Raw genomic sequence first — 14,898 nt, 5'->3', positions numbered from 1 at the left:
AGAAAAGTAAGTATTCAAATTCACAATTATCCCAGTCTGCCATAGTTAGAAAAGGATCTGCACATTCCTATCAAGCTGAATGTTAACAGGAGATGCCTATACTTTTGAGTAGGGCTGCGTTTTTCATGAGAGCATGGATTCTATTTAAAGTCTCTCATGCAAACATTTATTTCAGTCGAGAACTTTAGGGCTTTAATAGCCTTCTTCATCTTCAACGACACCACAGCCAGCTAGAAGTGAACGGGGAATTTCGTGAAAAAGGACAATTATAGTACCCCAAGAAGTGCTTCCTTGCTGTGCTACTCTGACCTAGGGAATTAGCTGTCCCTCTATCTGGAGAACTGCTAATGAAATGGCCCAAGAAGCCAACAACTACAGCACCAGTCCTACAAAGAGCATCCCTGTCACAACGTATTACAGACCCAGCTACTTTATTTAAGCCTACTCTATTATTGGATAATATTGATAATAATACATTATTGTTGAATGTGTGTCATGTTAGATGCTGTTTGTATTGTTTTACAGAAGCTGCTTTTAACCTGCATGTTGCGTTGCATCTTTCCTGCACACTTTTTCAATAAAGGCCTCCACAGACGCAATTGTTTTTCATTGCCATTTTCATTTCTAGTTACCGGATCCCCAAATTGGTTAAACCAATAACTGCTCAGGTGAAACAAACCTTTTTAAAAAGTAAATGGAGTGCAATCAATATAACTCACTTACACGTTCCGTGCATTCCTATAAAAATGTATATTGAGATTTTATACTGCCCCTCAAATAAATAGATACAAACAGCCAGACACTAATCACCACTACATTGATCCAAAGTGTACGATACTGAAGTAAATAGAAAAAAGCCACATCTTGTTCATTAAACAATCCTTATATATTTCTTTAAATGCACTTGTATTCTTCCTGAAATAGAAGAAAAAAAACAACACATTACTTCTGGGGCAAACACAGGAGAGAATTATAAGAAGTTTGTTTGGTGAATAATTATCCAGCTGCTACAACACCTTGTGTTTCGATATGACAATAAAAAGAAGCTGCACTGAAGTTAATTGAGCGATTTTTTAAATGTCATTTTTCAAGCATTATAATAATTTTTAGTTTTAAAGTGAGCACTGAGCTTTTTATATATATTTATATACATGCCCTGCATATATATTTATATAATATATTTAAAAACTGTGATTACTACTAACAAGTGTATATGAATATAAAAGGTTTGTTTCACCCAAGCTGTAATTAGTTTAACTGATCTGAGGATCAACTGAGATTTGCATTTCACTCTGCAAAGAGATTCAAAAAGCAATTTAAAGACTAACAATCCAAAGTATAACATGGCTGAATAGGAATTTATTATTATTATTATTCAATACAAATGAAAATATCAAATTCTTGGGTCTTAAAGGGGTTAATGCAGTGTAATGGTTGGCGCAGGGATAGAGCTCTTAATTGGATAGGTGCTATGTGTTGCTAATTTACCCAGCTGGACTTTAAGCTTGCTTTGATATACAGAAAAAGCCAGACTTCTGTTGAGTTATCCTGAAAGGTATCTGGTTAACTGGCAGATCAGAAGACTAAGGGCCAAATTAAATCAAAACATTGACCCACCTGCTAATAGCAAACTACAAACCTGTACATCATAGCGGTTACATTTGTGATTAGAAGAAAGTGGCATCCAACTGAAAATGAAGCCGCAACTGAGTACAGTTCTGTAGTTTTCTATTAGCGGATGGGTCAAAGTTTTGATTTAATCCGGCCCTACGTTAAGAACGTACATTGTATAAAAATGTACCAGATTCATTAATCAGTCTTCTTAAACAGTAAGAGAAATCTAGTTTTAGTTAGCAAACTTAGATTTCAGTACTATTATGTTAACTATAGCTTCTTACTAAATAATGTTACTCTTCTGCCTTGAGTGATTCAGCATGTTATTTGTATGATGTATAAGTTATTTAAATGTAGCCTAAGTTATTTAAAGGTTGGTGTACTGGTGCCTCGGTGGCTCGGTGTTGCCACAATATACATCTATATGTTTTTAGTTAATTTTCTTGTTATTTTCATTATTACTGTATCATATTCTTATTTTTTATTGGATGGGTTTGCGACACACACAAAAATATGGAAATTAATCTTTGTCCACTTGGTTTTCACTTAAACTGAATTAAGGATATCTGGCAATAAATAAATAATAATAACAATGATAATACTGTATGAGAGTCTCTGGTTTGCTCAGTCCTGGAATTGTTTACCTCAGTGAGTGAGTGACATCTACATTCGCCATCAATAAGAGCACAGTCCCATCAAGCTCCAGGCCTGGACATAGCAGTTCTAACCACTGGTACAGCTGTGACCGTGATGATGTTTCATATGGATTGAGTAACAGGAGGGGTTGGTTGACTCATATGAAAAAATAAAGGGGAGAAAATATTCCCAGCTTTTTTCCCCGAATACAGGAGACTAGTAATCCAAGGAAGAATTTTACCATTATTTACAATTCTACAGACAATGTTGGAAATGTGTTGCAAATCCAAGGGCGAAAATATCATAAAGCAATTTGTGTGAAATTCTGCTACCTGATGTTTTACAGCCAATTGGTCTCATGTTAGATGGTATGTTTGCAAATCAGGCAAAGCTTTATTGTAAACATGTTTTGTTCAAGAATTAATGCAATACACAATGAAGTCATATGAAAAAAAAAAAAAACGTATCATTGATTTGATTATGGCAGTGGTGGGCAACCTAAATTAAGCAATGGGCCGCAAGTCCAGGTGTCAAATAACTGTCTGTGCGACAAGACCCCTTTACCACAAATACAAGCCACAAATGCTACATTTAAACAATAAAATAGCAATATCGTGCAATAAATTCATATCAATAATCTATTAAAGAAACACATTGATACAAAATAAACAGTTGTCATAAATATACTACTTTATTCTTAATTTATTTTTGGGGTGGTGGAAGTGGATGTACTTTAGGCCTGCAAACCACAGAGGGACATGGGGGGTTCAAAGTGGGGGGAGGTTAGCAGTGCATGCAGGTGGCAGGAGGGTGGATGCAGGGGTTCCATCTGTCCATAGTGTTTTGGATTATTCTGTATTGTAGATTGTGATTTGGTATGTTGGCATGTTTGCTTAATTACCACAAAAAATAAATATAAATATTGTTTAAAAAAAATTGCTGTTTAATCCCTAATTTATCATTGGCACCCTTGGCACTTGGTGAATTGAACAAACCAGACTATGGGCACTCCAGCCTAACAAAGGTTCGCCATCCCTGCTCTTGAACTGAACTTCTGGACATGTGATTCAATTATGACCATCTAAGGCCTGATGCCCTGCATTTTCCTTCAATTATGACATCAGCAGCAGCTTTAATCAGTGGATGATTAACAGCTTGAGTGCTGCCTCCGGTCCCAATTATGACATCATAAGCAGCAGACGCATCACATCCCTACACGCTACAGGGTCAGGACACACTTGCAAGTGCAACAGCGCCAGCGGATACACCGAGCTCAGGATTTGTATCATCCTTCCAGTTGTTTTCATTTGTATCACCCACCTCAGCGTGTAGAGGAGCGACTGGAGTAGCTAGCAGTCAGTGAAGAGTAGTCAGTGACATTTTCATTCAGTATGATGGCGAACTGTGGCAAATGGGTGAAACTGTTGCGCCAGCCGGCAAGGAAAGTGACCTTAGTGATGCTGGGTCTGGACAAAGCTGGGAAAACAGCGACTCTGAAAGGCATTTTGGGAGAAAATCCAGAAGACGTGGCCCCCACCGTGGGCTTCTCCAAAATCGTCCTGAAGCAGGGGGACTCCGAGGTGACCATTTTCGACTTGGGTGGGGGCAAGTCGATCCGGGGCATCTGGCAAAATTACTACGCCGAGTCGCACGGCGTGGTGTTCCTGGTGGACTCCAGCGATGTGGAGCGCATGCGTGAGAGCAGGGACACCCTGGCCGAGGTCCTGAGACACCCGCGCATCGCCAGGAAGCCCGTGCTTGTCCTGGGCAACAAGCAGGACCGCGACGGGGCCTTGTACGAGGGAGAACTCATCCAGTCTCTCTCCCTGGAGAAGCTAGTGGACAAGTACAAGTGTCGCTGTACAATCGAGACGTGCTGCGCTGTGATGGACAACAGCATGAATCGGGAGCACCCCGTCAAGAGGGGGCTGGGCTGGCTGCTCCGCATCACTGCGAATATGCGGCCTTGAACGGGCGTGTAGAGAAGGACACGGCCGAGCAGAGGGCCCTGGAGGAGCAGGACAAGCGCGACAGAGCGGAGCGAGTGCGCCGGGTCCGAGAGGAGCGGGAGCGGAGAGAGAGGGAGGAGGCCGAGCGAGAGGGGAGGGCCGCGCCGGAGGAGCAAGCGGAGGACGAGGACGGCATCATGTCCAATCCTTTCCAGCCCATCGCTGATGTCATCACTGGCAACGAGGCCAAGGAGAGGAAACGGTGCAGGCGACGGCAGTGCACCTGGCTCCCGGGCCGGCGGAGGAGGGGAGCCGTGATAAGGAGGACAAACGGAGGAGAGAGGAGGAGAAGGAGAGGAAGCCAAGGCGGTTCCCCTGGCGCCGGGGCTGGCGCAGGACATGCCCAATGACGACGGGCGAGGCGGAGGAGAGCAGCCCCCGGGAGGCCGACAGCGCTGTGTACAGTAACTTCACAGCGACTGAGAGCTGGCAGACCCCGGACGAGCCCCCAAGGTAACCACACTCTGGGTAGCTGACCTACACCGACCACACTCCCACAGCAGTGATCTGACATGTTACACTGCGAGAGATGCTCAAATCCGCTACAAACCCCATAGATTTGACTACAGCAACACGCACCTAAACCAGACCCTACGGCTGTACATTCGGGGACATCATCGCATGCAATTATTACACATCAACAAAGACAGGCTGGAGCTCCAGTAACACAAACTCGAGAAACAAACCCGGTTTTCACACAGTCGGCGTCTTACTCACGCAGGCGATGTCCATTTGGGCGCTTTATTGCCGGGAAAAAAACGCTCCTGCTGTTGTTTTGTAAGGGAGCCGCAGGGATCCTGTTCACAGTGCTTCTGAATCCGTGTGTAAAGTATAGCGCCAGTTCATGCACGTTTCCTTTTCGCTCTCCATCTTCCCCCTCACTTCCTGCTCTCGCTGCCACTTCCCGCCAACAAAACCTCGCGTGTCTCTCTAGCTCCCCTTTCACCCGCCAGGCGCTCCGATATATATATCAGCATCAATTAAATAACACTTCCCACAGTGCATCATTTAGTTATCCATCAGGAGCCCATCCGAACACTAGTCCAATTATGATTGCCAGGCTCCCCTACATGACCCCCTGGAAAATAAAACTGCAATCAAGTCCTGAAAAAACATAATTAAACATAGTTTTAAGTGTAATATGGATTTAGTGTTATTGGATTTAATAATATTCAGATTTACAACAAGTATAACCAAAGTGCACATCCATCGCTTCCCTTTTGAATGCCAATATAACTATATTATGCAACAAATCGTGCATATGTGTATGTGTATCATATATGCAAGTTAATGTGTGTGTATATTACACAGTGTAAATAAGCATAGTGTGTGTTGTCAGTACTGAAGTGTTTTAGGCTTGGAACAATCCCTTCAAGTGTTGTCAGATCCAGATTTAAACACAGAATGCATTGTATCGATTTCACGATTTGAATATCACTGTTAAAAGATACCTACGTTACTATGTCCAAACAGAGGGGAATGTAGAGCAGAGTAGATTTTATTTAGATTGTTTTAAAATGCCCGGGTTAATTGCTGCATACAGCCTAGTCTTTCTACCACCGACCAATACATCTAACTTCTGTACATTGTGTGTTTTGTTTTTGTTCTGTGAAAAGTAGGTAGCCAATCTGGACAGACAATCCCCGGATCGAGCACCGTTACATCAGTGGCCCCAGGCAGCCCCTCCTCCGCCTCCCCATCAGCAGATTGCCGTATCTCTGCTCATGCATCTCGGGCTCAGTCTACTGCGCAATCTCGTGGCAGTGGAACCACAGCGACCTCCGGCACAGAGGTTACAGCTGAGTCGTGGGAGCTTGCAGATCCAGCTGTATAGTGAAGAGAGCAGACAGAGGGAAGAGGAAAGGCAAAGGAAGGAGGATGAGACATTTGAAAGGCTGCTGGCAGTGTTGCAAAGGCAGCATGACGAGAAGATGGAGTTAATGAAAGCATGTCTTAGACATTTTAAATAATAATAAGTAGTACACATTTATCCATTTGGTCATATATATTGCAGGTAACCAAGTGTACAATTTTATTGGGGAGCTGCACCACTTTTATTTTTTTTAATCTTAATTCTCTTAGCTGTATATGTTGTTTTAAATTGAAAACCTTTCCACCCTGTTTCTGCTGAAGAGATTAAGGTTTTCATGGCCGTTCAAATCCTCATGGGCATTAAACAAATCCCCATCATATCATGATCACTGGTCTTCCCATGAAGAGCGGAGAGAAAAATAGCGCAGGCTGCTCTGGCACTTTGCTGATGTCCCCATTGTCAATGCAAAATCCTGTTCAACCAGCAATTTCCACATGATAAAATGACACAGGGATTTCCGTTGTGCTGTCTTGATAGGCTTGGTCAAGGCCAAAGTCCAAAAGATTGAGAAGAGAAGACTGTCTGGTGAGAGACGAGCAAGCCAGTCTCAGGCCCTGCAGTATAAACCTTATTTAGCAATTGAAAAATGCAAATTTAGGGTCATATTGGTTAGGGTCAAGGTCAAAGGTCAGTTGAGGTGGTTTCTCATTGTTACCACTGTGAATTAATGGGCAATTGCAGCACCATAATCTGTGCTGATCATTTTATCAGTTACTTCTATAAATTCTTCAGCTCTTTTTCATTTTTTGTGATGGAGAAAAAAGCTGTTTTTCTGGTTCATGCACAACCCCACATTGCACTCAGCACACATCTTTTTTGTCCAATGGGGCTCCTTCTTAGTGCTACATTGAGCGCAGCATGTTGATTTGCTGTGCTGTGGGATGTGAGCAGCCCCAGACCTGTGTTTTTCAACTGGTACATAAGGTTTATACACTGCACAAAATACAAGTCTTATCAAGTATAAGTCTTGTTTCCAGGCAAAAAAATCCTTAAAATAAGATACAACATATTCAAGGCATATTTTCTCAGAAACAAGTGTTATTATCTTGCTTGTTAAGGAAATGTATCTTATTTAAAAAAAATATGCAATATATATGACCAAAGAGTGATATGTGCTTATTAAAGACATTTGAGATGTGCAAATTAAAAATGTGTGGAAGTTCCATCCATCCATTTTCAAAACCACTTATCCTGGTGAGGGCGCAGGGAAGCCGGAGCCGATCCTGGCAGGCATAGGGCGCAAGGCAGGAATACACCCAGGACAGGACGCCAGACCATCGCTGGGCAACAGACACACAGCAATTTAGCATGGCCAATTAACCTGACCCACACGTCTTTGGATGGTGGGAGGAAACTGGAATGCCTGGAGGAAACCCACACAGACATGGGGAGAACATGCGAACTCCACACAGACAGGCACCCTGAGCCAGGACTCAATCGTGGGACCCCGGGAGCTGTGAGGCAGCAGTGCTAACCACCACACCACTGTGCCACCCATGTGTGGGATTTCCTTTTTATAATTTTTCTTAGGATGCACAATATATCTATATACAGGTGTGCGGATGCTTTGGCTTTATTAATGTCTGCCCATGCTTTAATTGTACATTTGTTTCGGTTTGGTACCCTATGGAGCGTCATTCAAGGCAGGTGTTTTTACCTTGCCAGTAGGGGGCTGCAGAGGAGGTCTTGCTTTAAGGAGCCAGTCCAATTATATAAATGATATAAATTCTACTAAAAAGCAGAATTCCGCCAAAAAGCGTAAAACCTATCATCCATGATTACATGTCATGTTCAGCATCTTGCAATGTCCTTCAATCCAAAGACATTTTAAAGCATGTTGCCTTTCTTTTCTTTCAATTTTACTGTTGGCAAATAGTACGTAGTCTTTATGGTAAGTCATCAGGCTAAATCTTTGTAAATGTTTTTTCCAGAATGAAAATGTGGTACCATATTTCTCACAAAATGGTTAATGGATCTATTTTCATGATTTTATTATTGACTTTTGCCATCTCTCTTTACATGACACATTCATCCCTGATAAGACAAGCAAATGCAGTAACTTGTAGAAAATGTCAATTCAGCTAGCAGACATTAATGCTCAGGGGAAAGACCCACATTGTAAAAGACACTGTAACAAAATATATAGAATCTCTAACCATAAGTTTCTAAAACATGTTGAAAAATACTGTATTGAAATTGAGCAATGTGAATTATGCTATTGGAAAAAAAAAAAAAAAAGAACCCCCTGTTTGGTAGCTGACAAAGCACTGAAAGCAATAAAAAGAGCAAAAAGAAAAATGCTGCTTGTAGTTTTGTACCTTCTTAAGACATTGTTTTGCTTAAGACTGAAGCTGGTGGAATAAGTCAAAAGGTTCAAGTAACAAACCGTAAATGCTCCTTAAACAGCGTTCAAATGGCATATTCTGACACAATGGTGCCACAAGGTTTGTCGTGATACAATAAATTAAGGCTAACACCATATGCATTAATTATGAACAGGAAACCATGTATTACTTGGCAAGGCTTACCTGGCAAAGAGTTCATTTATTCATGAATACATTATTAACCACGACATATTTATTTATTCAATGGTAATTTAACACGCATAGCTACTTATTATAAAATCCTACCTTCTTGTCTGTCACTATTATATTATTAAGTCATCTTATTCTGAAACAAAGTCATAACACGTTTGGAGCTGAAGATATGTTAAAGGCCTTATTTATCTCCTACTGTTTTCAATGTAATACTTTTATTTCATCATTGTAATGTGTGTTGGGGCAGATATTGCTCAGGCCTAGTATTATTATTTATTTTGTTTTATTTATTTCTTGGCCGATGCCCTTATCCAGTATTGTGTAAAGACCAAAAGCCAGCTGTTTCCTACAAAAACCTAGTTGGAGAGTATCAGAATGCCTCATTATAACGGACAGGAAACAATACAGTATTGTTACTACCCAATAGGATCTGGCATGGCTGAGGCTACTACCAACATGGCCAATCTTTGCCATCCTACTCCGAATTGTGTTCGATTAATAAATAAAATTAATAAAAGTAATGCTTTGAAGTTAAGTTCCCATATTGATGCTGACAGGACAAGTCTTCTCCCACATAAATACCCAATATGTTTTTCATTCAGGGCAATTAAAAACACCTATATGGTAGGCAAGTTGTAGTGAGGTAGTCACACAGGGTGAACCCAGGACAATAGTATGAAAGAGCCCTGTGTTATCCCAGGCTTCTCTGGATGTGCAATGGGAAGCTGGGTCTCAGTCGTTCTCCTTGTTCCAGCTGGTCAGTCGGGACACCATGTGACCTCCAGAGCGCCACTGCTCATTGAACCGGCTGCCTGAATTCCCCCAAACCCATCAGAAAAGACCAACCGGTGTTTCTAAATATAAATGCAGCTAGAACACTGCCTAAGACAAACAAATAAATGATACACAACAACAAATACCGAGATACAGACTAAAAAACAAAAAAAGAACTGTTCTGAACATTTACAACGTGTTTGTTTCCTTTCAGTATTTCCTCTCAGTTGGACAGATTCCTTTCTAAGACCTACAGTCATGTGCGGCTCTACACACACAAGTTCATGTACATACAAATTACCTGGCTCTCAGTACAAGACCTGAAGATATCAATCTGGCCCCTCAGTCAAAACTGATTTAATTTGTATTTATGTAGATAATTATGAATTAGACCCTAATAAAACACATAAGTGATGTGTCTAATGTAAAATGCAAATATGCTGAACTGACCCTGAAAGGGACTCATGGATCTGATGAGGCTGTATCATTGAAATGAATAAAAAATTCTGTAGTTGTTGAATTGTACTTTAAAGCTTTTACAGCTCTGATGTCAGGTATGGTTGATCCCAAAATTATGACATTGCTAATACCTTTTTGTTTTAATATTAATATGAATTAATATTCCACTTAGGCAGTTAGTTAGGCATTGTACCCTGATTATATTAAAAAACTATTTAATTTCTTACTGGCTGTTAGATATCACCTGTTGCAGGGCAGCACCACTCATCCCATTGGGATGGCTAATGGGAAAGAATGAGTTACAGTGGCAGTTTTAGGGTTAAATGTTATATTATGGGATAATATCGAAATGCCCTTATAGCGTATAACTCCACTTAAAATGACAAAACTGTTTTTATGTTCTGGTATGATTTGTATTTTGTATTACAGCTATTTAGAAATAAACAAATACATTTTGTCTCCAGGGGTGGGGACCTGGGTGGTCCACGGAAATGTTTGTACTGTATTTGGGAAACACTTAATAGAATGGAATTGGCAGGAAATAGGTCACAAGCGCTGTCCTGTTCCTTAAATAACTGTAACAGTACATATTATTGAATGTTATAGTATCCTGTATTAAAGTTTGTGTTGTAATTCAGGTATGTTCTATGTGAATTTGAGGGAAAACATACAGTAGATTATATCAGTTGATCCTTCAGGGTGGAAGAAAATCAGGACAATAAATTATTCTTGTGTACAAGACACTCAATTTGTAAGTTGAGTATTACATGTGCACTTTCATGATTACTCACACATATAGGCCAGTGTGTTCCTAATCCATTTTCCATGTTGATCGTATTTGACGGGCATGAATCATGCAGAATGGTTTTATTAAATTACACATAATTATACCTCATGCTGCCCTTGCACAAAGGTGTGTTTTGTGTTGCAATGTTCAGGAATACGTACAAGCATCTGTCTAGAGAACAACAGTCAAGCATTGTAGTAAGTTTGAATTAATAATGACTTGTAAAATGCCTAGTGTCACTTCTGCTGTGTCCTTGGTGGTCATGTAAGAGGGACAATTGTGCATTTCAGAAGGAACCCTTCTTTCAGGATAGTTGGTGTTGGTAGTTGTGTGTCGTTTGTGCTTTCCCTGCCCCTGTGTTCTCTGATTAGGGAGAGATGTGTTTTAGCACACTGCCAACACTGAGATCAGCTGCAGCTAGCCAGCCCACATCAGCATTTCCAGTTGCAATATTTAGGTCTGTTTCAAGGCCCTCCAAGCAATGCAGTGGGAACAAACAAGCAGAAGCAACTCCTTTACCAGTGACATTTCCTCTTGAATAAGTCACGGAAATCTGAAAAACCCTGTTGTGTAATACCAAGGCATAGAGCTGTGAATTTCAGCAGCCCTGCACCCCCCTTCCACAGGCTTTCCCCTTTGGCGGTAACAGTAAATAATGGACCATGAAAAACAAAACCAAAAAATCCCCCATGACATTTTTCAGGAGAAAACATATGTTGCATTGTGTGTATTTCGTTGTTCTCTGTGTGAACCTCTCTGGTACTTTATTTTAAGGCTATTTTAAGTGACATTTCTTCCAAGTCAAACATGCCCCTGAAAAGTATCTTGCAAAACCTTAATGATAAGAAAGAGAGTAATGTAGTGCATACTAATGGGCGTCGTGACACTGGACTGTAATAACTTGCTTCCAATGCCATTAGTAACCAAGTTCAAAATAACAAGAGATACATATTGATCAGGGACACATACAGCAGAGATTGAACAGGCTATGTAATGGAACTAAATGGAGTATAAAAACCCAAGGAAAACAGGGATGAGATGAATCACACATTAAACTTCAATCTGCAAATAACTGAGACCCAGTGAAGGGCAGTGGTCATGGATGATCAACACTCTTGAGCAAACACAAAGCAAAAAGATCAATATGACTTATTCTCTGTGCATCTCTAGGTAGGATTAGACTTGTATTTTATAAAGGCAAATGCTGATGCTGTTGTTGGAGTATAAATACATAATTGTATGCTCTGGGTCAACATTGACAGCTCTAGGATATGTTATATGTAAGGCCCATGCATTTCACTGCTCCTTTGAACTGTAGTTCAATTTATAAACTTTCAATCCAGTTAAATCACTCTTATTATTAATTCAGCAAAGCAAGACATTACATTCTGTGATATTAGAAAATACCTCTCAATTAATAGAAAACAGTTTTTATGCTGTTATTATCCAGATCAGTTACATCCCTGTACTACTATACTATAATGTGACAGCTCCAAACAATGCAACAATGACTTTAATTACTGTAATAAAAAATAATAATCCACTCAGATTAAAACTTTCTCAGCAATACAGATTGCTCATGAAACAAACAGAAAATTCGAAGAATGCAAGATAAATACAATAAACAAAACACAAAAGTCCAACAGTCAACTGTACACAAATATAAAGTAGTAAAGGTAAGCTCCACTTCTTAGGTAAAAAAACTAAATACAGCTTACACAGAAGGTAGTACAAACACATTCCACCTCCAAAGCGTCTTAGTAACAGCAACTTTTCATATCCTCGAACTAGGGTCTACTAAGGAAGACCAAGAGCAAAGAGAGGAGAGGTGGGTACACACTTAACACTATGAAACTGAAACAGTTTCTTTGTGTTTTATAATTCAGTATGTTATGTATATACACAATTGTATACATCCTATAATAACATCTCAATCAACATACAAAGATTTATGATAAACACATTCAAATTACACCTAGATATAAGCTAGATTGTTACCCAATGCATCGGCTACAGAATGTCATTACGGCCCCCCCCACATAATTTACAACTATTTGTCATATATATTGCACACATGCAGTACTGTGCAAAAGTTTTAGGCAGCTGTGAAAAAATGCTGTAAAGTAAGAATGCTTTCAAAAATAGACATGTTAATACAGACATGCTCAAATTTGTTGGTACCCTTACAGCTCATTGAAATAATGCTTCATTCCTCCTGAAAAGTGATGAAATTAAAAGCTATTGCATCATGTGTGCTTGCATGCCTTTGGTATGTCATAGAATAAAGCAAAGAAGCTGTGAAAAGAGATATATTATTGCTCATTCTACAAAGATATTCTAAAATGGCCTGGACACATTTGTTGGTACCCCTTAGAAAAGATCATACATAATTGGATTATAGTGATATTCCAAACTAATTCATTTTTTTCAATTAGTATCACATGTCTCCAATCTTGTAATCAGTCATTCAGTCTAGTTAAAAGGAGGAAAGTAGTCACTGTGCTGTTTGGTATCATTGTGTGCACCACAGTGAACATGGACTAGAGAAAGCAAAGGAGAGAGCTGTCTGAGGAGAACAGAAAGAAAATAGACAAGCATGGTAAAGGCTACAAGACCATCTCCGAGCAGCTTCATATTCCTGTGACAACAGTTGCAAATATTATTCGGAAGTTCAAGGTCCATGGAACTGAGCCAACCTCCCTGGGCGTGGCCGCAAGAGGAGCATCGACCCCAGATTGAATAGAAGGATAGTGTGAATGGCACCCATCAAACCTGAGAGCTGGAGCAGTTTGCTCAGGAATAGTGGGCCACACTACCTGTTACCTGTTGGATATACTGGGAGAGGTCCGGTCCCGTGGTCATCATAGCAACTGTTAATCAATAACTGTGATGTGACCTCTCCAGCCTTAAGATAAGCCACAGAACACCTTGGAGCAAATGCTGGGAGTGACTTCTGCAGCGTCAGCACTTGTAAAAACAGCCTTGCTAACATCTGCTTGCTTGACAATTAATACAGTTGGCTCTGTTGACATGTTGGTTTTTCAAACATTAATATAAAACATTAATACTGGCTCAAGGGGTACCAACAAATTTGAGCATGTCTGTAGATTATTTTTATCAACTAATTAAATGCAAAGTGAGTGAACAGAAGAAAAATCTAAATCAAATCCATACTTGGTGTGACATCAATTCTTTTAAATACACTTTTAAAGTCAGGGATTTTGTAGGTATATAGTCAGGTGTATGATAAAACAATTATACCAAAGAGGTGTTAATGATGGGTGGCATGGTGGGGCGGTGGTTAGTGCTGCTCCCTCACAGCTCTAGGGGTCCTGGGTTTGAGTCTTGGCTCAGGGTGCCTGTCTGTGTTGAGTTTGCATGTTCTCCCTGTGTCTGGGTTTCCTCCCACTGTCCAAAGACATGCAGGTTAGAGTTAATTGGCCACTCTAAATTCCCCAGTAGGTATGTGTGTTGCCCAGCGATGGCCTGGCATCCCATCCTGGGTGTATTTCTGCCTTGTGCCCTATGCCTGCCGGGATCGGCTCTGGTGTCCCTGTGACCCTTACTAGGATAAGCGGTTTTGAAAATGGAGGGAGGTGCTAATGATCACCAATTCAATATGTAGGTTGAAACACAATCATTAACTGAAACCGAAACAGCTGTGTAGGAGGAATAAAACTGGGTGAGGAACAGCCAAACTCAGCTAACAAGGTGAGGTTGCTGAAGATAAAAGTCATACACCATGGCAAGACTGAGCACAGCAACAAGACACAAGGTAGTTATACTGCGTCTCTCCCCGGCAGAAACTTCAAGGCAGACAGGGGTTTCCAGATGAAGAAGTAGCACAAAGAAATGGGCAATGTTGAGGACTGTAGACGCAGTAGTCGGCCAAGAAAACTTACTGCAGCAGAAGAAAACAGTGGGACCCTGGTACACCCAACTACTGTCCAGAGAAGTATGGTCAGAAATGGCCTTCATGGAAGACTTGCGGCCAAAAAGCCATACCTCCGACGTGGAAACAAGGCCAAGCGACTCAACTATGCACGAAAACACAGGAACTGGGGTGCAGAAAAATGGCAGCAGGTGCTCTGGACTGATGAGTCACAATTTGAAATATTTGGCTGTAGCAGAAGGCGCAGTTTGTTCGCTAAAGGGCTGGAGAGCGGTACACGAATGAGTGTCTGCAGGCAACAGTGAAGCATGGTGCAG

The 14,898-nt window shown here is 40.8% G+C and overlaps 1 pseudogene; it reads left to right on the top strand.

Moving 5' to 3' along the window:
- The first annotated feature begins 352 nt into the window (after positions 1-352).
- Positions 353-6,194, top strand: LOC136767394 (ADP-ribosylation factor-like protein 13B; annotated as a pseudogene).
- Positions 6,195-14,898: the final 8,704 nt, after the last annotated feature.

This window comes from Amia ocellicauda, chromosome 14, assembly GCF_036373705.1.
Source record: "Amia ocellicauda isolate fAmiCal2 chromosome 14, fAmiCal2.hap1, whole genome shotgun sequence".
In the NCBI taxonomy this organism is placed as follows: domain Eukaryota; kingdom Metazoa; phylum Chordata; class Actinopteri; order Amiiformes; family Amiidae; genus Amia; species Amia ocellicauda.
This window is presented reverse-complemented; position numbering and strand designations above follow the sequence as displayed.